The sequence below is a fragment of the Myotis daubentonii genome, chromosome 2 (genome assembly GCF_963259705.1).
Source record: "Myotis daubentonii chromosome 2, mMyoDau2.1, whole genome shotgun sequence".
NCBI classification, from domain to species: domain Eukaryota; kingdom Metazoa; phylum Chordata; class Mammalia; order Chiroptera; family Vespertilionidae; genus Myotis; species Myotis daubentonii.
Window position 1 is genome coordinate 116222855 of NC_081841.1, and position 8091 is coordinate 116230945.

General features: G+C 42.4%; 1 pseudogene; it reads left to right on the forward strand.

The window, feature by feature from the left end:
* The first annotated feature begins 7139 nt into the window (after nt 1-7139).
* LOC132225879 (cytochrome c-like) lies at nt 7140-7529 on the forward strand (annotated as a pseudogene).
* Nucleotides 7530-8091: the final 562 nt, after the last annotated feature.

The following is an 8091-nucleotide window of genomic DNA, read 5'->3' on the forward strand; positions in this document are numbered from 1 at the left end:
CCAAATAAAAGAACAAGAGAAATTACCAGAAAAAAATGAGTTAAATAAAATGAAAGTAAAAAAATGAATTAAATGAAATGAAAGCAACCAAAATACCAGATGAAGAGTTAACAACAATAGTTATAAAGATGCTCAATGACCCTGGGGAAGAATAAATGGTCTCAGTTAGAACTTAAACACAGAGATAGTTTCTATAGAAACCAGAAAAAAAGAACCAGTCTGAAATAAAGAACTCAATATTTGAAATGAAGAATACACAAGAAGGAATCAAAACCATGTTTAAAAAGGCAGATGATCTAATCAGTGATTGAGAGGACAAGATAACTTAAAAAAAAAAAGAGCAGCAGAAAGAAAAAAAAAATTAAGGGACCTCTGGAACAACAGCAAGTGTAATAAAATCTGCATCATAGTGATACCTGAAGGAGAGAGAGAGAAAAAAAGATTGAGAACCTATTTGAAAAAAATAATGGCTAAAAACTTCCATAAGATGGTGAAAGAAAAATAAACACAAGACCAGGAAGAGCAGAGAATTCTAAACAAGATGAACCCAACGAGGTCCACACAAAGATACATCATAATTAAAATGGCAAAGGTTAAAGATAAAGAGATAACATTAATAGTAACAAAAGAAAGACAGTTTATTACCTACTAGGGAGCTCCCATTAGTCTGTCAGCTGATGTTTCAACATAAACACTTCAGGACAGAAAGGATTAACATGAAATATTCAATGTGATTAAAAGTAAGGACCTAAAATAAAGACTACTCTATCCAGCAAGAGTATCATTTGAAAATGCAGGTAAAATAAGAGCTTCCAAGGCCATATATATGCAGAGAGAGAGAGAGAGAGAGAGAGAATTTATTAGATTATTACCACCAAACCTGGAATACAAGATGTGTTAAACAGCCTTCTTTAAGAAGAAGAAAAGAAAATACAAAGGGAAAAAGAAGATGGGTATAAAGAAAAAAATGGCGAACACCACCCAGATTGTCCTTAACCACCATCCTGGACCAATGCAGTGAGCTGAATGCAAGCAGGACCTCACAAGGGACCCCTGCCATGGGCTCCGGTACCCCATAGTGGGTCACATGCCAGTGAGACCTCACAGACAACCCTAGCCACGGGAAATGTGACCCTGAGCACACCCAAAGCATCTTGCATGATGAGGACAGGGGTGAGACTCACAGTCAGACAACCTGTGAAGAGACTCTATCAATTAATGGGACAATAATATTCAAGACCCAACTACATAAGGAGAATCCAAATAACTCAAATAGGGGGCTTTTTATAGAATACTCAGCTCAGGAGATCTGAGAGACTGCACCAATGGGTCCCACAAGACACCTACTACATAGGACCACCCCAAAAAAACCTGGGTGGCATAGCAGTTTGATCTAAGACATAGAAACAAATACAAAGGGACAGCAAAAATGGGAAGACAAAGAAACAATCCCCCAAAGGGGAAAAAAAAGGAGGCATCACCAGAAAAGGAACTAAATGAAATGGAGGCAAGTAATTTGTCAGATAAAGAATTCAAAGCAATGGTTATAAGGATGCTCAAATGTCTGGATGGAAATTCACTATGTGTAAGAATTAAGAGGAAATGAAGAATGACATTGCTGCAATAAAGAACACAATAGAAGGTTTCAACCGTACACTAAAAGAAGCTGTGGATCCAATCAGCGAATTTATTACCGCCAAACCAGCAACATAAGAAATCTTAAAGGGACTGTTGTAAGAAGAAGAAATGGAAAGAGAGGAAGGAACACAGGCAAAAAGAATAAAAGTGCCAGTAAGTGCCTTAAATGTAAATGGATTAAATGTGCCAATAAAAGGACATAGGGTAGCTGAATGAATAAGAAAACATGACCCATATATATGTTATCTAAAAGAGACCTACCTCACCCTGCAGGCTGAAGGATCCCAAGTTCCATTACATTCAAAGGCACATGCCTGGGTTGCAAGCTCAATCCCCAGTAGGGGGTGTGCAGGAGGCAGCCAATCAATGATTCTCTCTCATCATTGATGTTTCTATCTCTCTCTCCCTCTCCCTGACTCTCAGAAATCAATAACAATATATTTAAAATAAATAAATAGGAGAAACTAAGATGGCGGCATAGGTAAACACCAAAATTGCTGCCTCCCACAACAACTTCAAAAATACAACAAAAAGACAAAACGGACATCATCCAGAACTACAGGAAGGCTGGCAGAGTGGAAATTCTACAACTAGAAGGGAAGAGAAAAACACACTGAGAGCCAGAGGAGCTGCGGAAGTAAAGTGCAGAGGTACGGAGGGTAGTGCGCGCGAAAAGGGGCTGGCATCTGAGGACGCGGCTGTCTATTTAGATCGGGAGGGAGTCACAAGCTCCCGACTGCTCTGAACTCCGGTTCCGGAAAGTCTCTGGGGACCCAGGACTCATCCAGGGAGAAACTGGACTGTCTGGCAGCAGGCAGAACTCGGAACTTGAGGGCGGCTTCCCCTCAGAGGTGCTTGCAACAATTAAATTACCAGGACACTGAGACTCGTGCGACCCCTTAGGGAAGGGCTGAGGACCAGCCATACCTGCTTGCTCCGCCCTTTGATTCCTTGAGACCCTGCCCGACCCAGACTGCGGCAGAGGCTTTTGCATATGAATGCCCTGGCTCTTTGCAACCTGAAAATTACCTAAGAAACTGCAGCTGGGCCAGACAGACCCAGAATTTCCAAGAGAAGGCCCAAGGCCCCACAGAGGCTTGCATTGCTTCACAGCTGGGCCTCATCAGGGCACCTCCAAACTCCAAAAAAGGAAGGGGAATCTGCAGTTCTCTTCGTAGCTCCTGCTGTGTAACCTAAGGCAGAGGCTAAATTAGCACCTCCTTAGATCCAAGAGCCAGTGTACCCAATGGTCAGAGGGGGACCATCCAGATACAAATCCTCAGATCCATAAGGGACACACTCAGGGAGCAGCCTCAGTGAGCACCAAAGCCCCACTGAGGCAAGTCTTGCCCCAGAAGGGTGTCTTCAGCACAGAACTTCTCCCACTGCAGACACAGCTGATTCTCAATGCCAATTGGCCTGGAGGTCAATTCCTCCCAGTGATCCTACAACAATCAAGGCATAACTACAACAAGACTGTGCACAAAGCACACAAGGGGGTACACCAAGAGTGTCCACCTCAGGTAACTGGGGAGGCTGAACTACAGGACACCTAGCACACAAAACCACTCTACCAACACAGGGAAGCATAAAAAATGTGGAGACAAAGAAACAGGTCACAAATGACAGAAATGGAGGAAAGAAAACGACTGGATATAGAGTTCAAGGCCACGTTTATAAGGTTTTCAAGAATTTTATGGAAACCACCGATAAATTTAGTGAGACCCTGGAGGATATGAAAAAAGACCAACTAGAAATTAAGCATACACTGACTGAAATACAGAATAATATACAGAGATCCAACAGCAGACAGGAGGATCCCAAGAATCAAGTCAAAGATTTGAAATACACAGAAACAAAAAATACCCAACCGAAAAAGAAAAAAGAAAAAAGATTCCAAAAATATGAAGATAGTGTAAGGAGCCTCTGGGACAACTTCAAGCGTACCAACATCAGAATTATAGGGGTACCAGAAGAAGAGAGAGGGCAAGATATTGAAAACCTATTTGAAGAAATAATGACAGAAAACTTCCCATACCTGGTGTAAGAAATAGACTTACAAGTCCAGGAAGCGCAGAGGACCCCAAACAAATGGTACCCAAAGAGGACCACACCAAGACACATCATAATTAAAATGCCAAGAGCAAAAGACAAAGAGAGAATCTTAAAAGCAGCAAGAGAAAAACAATCAGTTACCTACAAGGGAGTACCCATACGACTGTTATCTGATTTCTCAACAGAAACCATGCAGGCCAGAAGAGAGTGGCAAGAAATATTCAAAGTGATGAATAGCAAGAACCTACAACCAACATTACTTTATCCAGCAAAGCTATCATTCAGAATAGAAGGTCAGATAAAGAGCTTCACAGATAAGAAAAAGCTAAAGGAGTTCATCACCACCAAACCAGCACTATATGAAATGCTGAAAGGGATTCTTTAAGAAGAGGAAGAAGAAAAAGGAACTCTTACCATTTGCCACAGCATGGATGGAACTGGAGAGCGGATAAATACCACATGATCTCACTCATTTGTGGAATATAATGAACAACATAAACTGATGAGCAAGGACTGATCCAGAGATGGAAAGGCATTGATTGGACTGTTGGGCCTTGGAGGGAAGGTAGGGGAGGGTGGGGGTAAGGGGGAAAGATCAACCAAAGGACTTATATGCAAGCATATAGGCCTAACCAATGGACAGGGACAACGGGGGGTGGTGGGGGAGGTGAGGGCATGAGCGGGGTGGGGGAGGTAGAGGGTAACGTGGGGATAAGGACACGTATGTAATATCTTAATCAATAAAAAATATATTAAATAAAAGAGACCTTCTCAGAACAAAAGATTCACACAGACTTACAGTGAAAGGATGGAAAAAAATTCTTCAGGCAAATGGAAATGAAAAGAAAGCTTGCATAGAAATACTTATAACTGACAAAATTTACCTCAAAGTGAAGGCCATAACAAGAGATAAGGAGAAGGAGAAACTAAGATGGCGGCATAGATAAACACCGGGAAATTGCTGCCTCCCACAAAAATTGAAAATTACATCAAAAACACAAAACGGACATCATCCAGAACTTCAGGAAGGCTGGCTGAGTGTAAATTCTACAACTAGAAGGAAAGAAAAGCACACTGAGAGTCAGAGTAACTGCGGAGGTGGAGTGCAGAGGTATGGGGGCCCGCGCGTGTGGAAAGGGTCTGGCACCTGAGGACGCGGCTGTCTTTTTGAATCCCGAGGGAGACACAAGCTCCCGATGGCTCTGAAATCCGGTTCCAGGAAGTCTCTGGGGACCCAGGACTCATATGGGAAGAAACTGGTCTGTCTGGCAGCAGGCGAGCTTGAGGGCGGCTTTCCCTCAGAGGTGCTTGCAGCCATTGCCGGGACACTGGGGCTCGGACTCCTTAGGGCGGGGCTGAGGCTCCACCATAGCTGCTTGCTCCGCCCTTTGATTCCTTGAGACCTCGCCCCGCCCAGGCTGCTGCAGAGGCTTTTGCATATGAATGCCCCGGCCATTTGCAACCTGTAATTACCTAACTGCAGCCAGGCCAGATAGACCCAGAACTTCCAAGAGAAGGCCCAAGGCCCCACAGCGGCTTGCATTGCTACACAGCTGAGCAGCATCAGGGCACTTCCAAACTCCAAAAAAAGGAAGGGGAATCTGCAGTTCTCTTCGTAGTTCCTGCTGTGTAACTTCAGGCAGAGGCTAAATTAGCACCTCCTTATATCCAAGAGCCATCCAGATCACAACTCCTCAGATCCATAAGGGACACACTCAGGGTGCAGTCTCAGTGAGCACCAAAGCCCCACGGAAGCAAGTCTTGCCCCAGAAGGGTGTCTTCAGCACAGAAGTTCTCCCACTACAGACACAGCTGATTCTCACTGCCAATTGGCCTGGAGGTCAATTCCTCCCAGTGATCCTACAACAACCAAGGCATAGCTACAACAAGACTGTGCACAAAGCCCACAAGGGGGTGCACCAAGAGTGTCCACCACAGGTAACTGGGGAGGCTGAGCCACTGGGCCCTACAGGACACCTAGCACACAAAGCCACTCTATCAACACAGGGAAGCAGCAAAAATGCGGAGACAAAGAAACAGGTCACAAATGGCAGAAATGGAGGAAAGCAAATGGCTGGATATAGAGTTCAAGGCCACATTTATAAGGTTTTTCAAGAATTTTATGGAAACCGCTGATAAATTTAATGAGTCCCTCAATAAGTATAGTGAGACCATGGAGGACATGAAAAAGGACCAACTAGAAATTAAGCATACACTGACTGAAATAAAGAATAATTTACAGAGATCCAACAGCAGACAAGAGGATCCCAAGAATCAAGTCAATGATTTGAAATACAAAGAAACAAAAAATACCCAACTGAAAAAGAAAATAGAAAAGAGATTCCAAAAATATGAAGATAGTGTAAGGAGCCTCTGGGACAACTTCAAGCGTACGAACATCAGAATTATAGGGGTACCAGAAGAAGAGAGAGGGCAAGATATTGAAAACCTATTTGAAGAAATAATGACAGAAAACTTCCCCTACCTGGTGTAAGAAATAGACTTACAAGTCCAGGAAGCGCAGAGAACCCCAAACAAATGGAATCCAAAGAGGACCACACCAAGACACATAATAATTAAAATGCCAAGAGCAAAAGACAAAGAGAGAATCTTAAGAGCAGCAAGAGAAAGACAGTCAGTTACCTACAAGGGAGTACCCATACAATTGTCAGCTGATTTCTCAACAGAAACCATGCAGGCCAGAAGAGAGTGGCAAGAAATATTCAAAGTGATGAATGCCAAGAACCTACAACCAAGATTACTTTATCCAGCAAAGCTATCATTCAGACTAGAAGGTCAGATAAAGAGCTTCACGGATAAGAAAAAGCTAAAGGAGTTCATCACCACCAAACCAGCATTATATGAAATGCTGAAAGGGATTCTTTAAGAAGAGGAAGAAGAAAAAGGAACTCTTACCATTTGCCACAGCATGGATGGAACTGGAGAGCGGATAAATACCACATGATCTCACTCATTTGTGGAATATAATGAACAACATAAACTGATGAACAAGGACTGATCCAGAGACGGAGAGGCATTGATTGGACTGTCAGGCTTTGGAGGGAGGGTAGGGGAGGGTGGGGGTAAGGGGGAAAGATCAACCAAAGGACTTACATGCAGGCATATAGGCCTAACCAATGGACAGGGACAACGGGGGGGGGGGGGGGGGGTTTGAAGGCATGAGCGGGGGGGTGGGCGGGTAGAGGGTAATGTGGGGACAAGGACACATATATAATATCTTAATCAATAAAAAATATATTAATTAAAAAAAAGAGATAAGGAAGTCCACTTCATAATACTAAAGGGATTGACACAACAAGAGGATATAACTCTGGTAAAAATATATGCACCCAATACAGGAGCATCCAAAAGCATTAAAAAAAAAAACTTCTGGAGAGAGCAGATATCCAGCTGGTGAGTGGAAACCTCTGTGTTACACCCAACTAATGAGTGATTTAAAAATGGGTGATGTTGAGAAGGGCAAGATTTTTTTTCAAAAGTATGCCCAGTGCCATACTGTGGAAAAGAGAGGAAAGCACAAGACTGGGCCAAATCTCCATGGTCTTTTTGGGTGAAAGACAGGTCAGGCCCCTGAGTTTTCTTACATGGATGCCAACAAGAACAAATATCTCACCTGGGGAGAGGCTACACTGATGGAGTATTTGGAGAATCCCAAGAAGTACACTCCTGGAACAAAAATGACCTTCACTGGCATTAAGAGTGCAGAAAGGACAGAGTTGATAGCTTATCTCCAAAAAGCTAGAATGAGTAATAGTTTGCCACTGTTTTATTTATTACAAATGTCTCATGACTTCTTTTATGTTTACCATATTTGAATTGATCTCATACCCCAGAATTCAGATCAGAATGGCTAATAGAACATTTCTTTTGGGCAGTCCTGATTTAAATAAGATTGGCTTGTGGTTAAATGAAGATGGTCAGCTTTTTGAGCTTTGATGGTAATTTTGGTTCAGCAAATGCTATCACTGTCCTCCCTTCTAAAAATATGACTGGACTTGATTCATGGTATTCAACTTTTCACAGAGGTGGTGAGTGTCATCTGAAAATCTGTAGGAGATTGGTTTATATTTAGATTTATATAATTGGTTGCATCATATGTCTAAATTCTCAGGAAATCCCTTCACTGTCTCCTAGACCTGCAAGACTTGTGTTTCAAGTTGTGTTCATTCACCTATTAAAAGGTAAGGGTTGCAGTTAAGCTGGCAGTGACTATTTTATCCTTTTAGTCCCAACTATTCCAATTTAATAAAATTCCCTATATCCAAACTGTTGCCTTTTACTGAGTGAAAGTCATGTTAGTGTGGTTTATGTATAATATTTAAAAAGAGTATTTAACATTTCTACATTTTATAGATGATCTTTAAGGTCAGGTGCTTT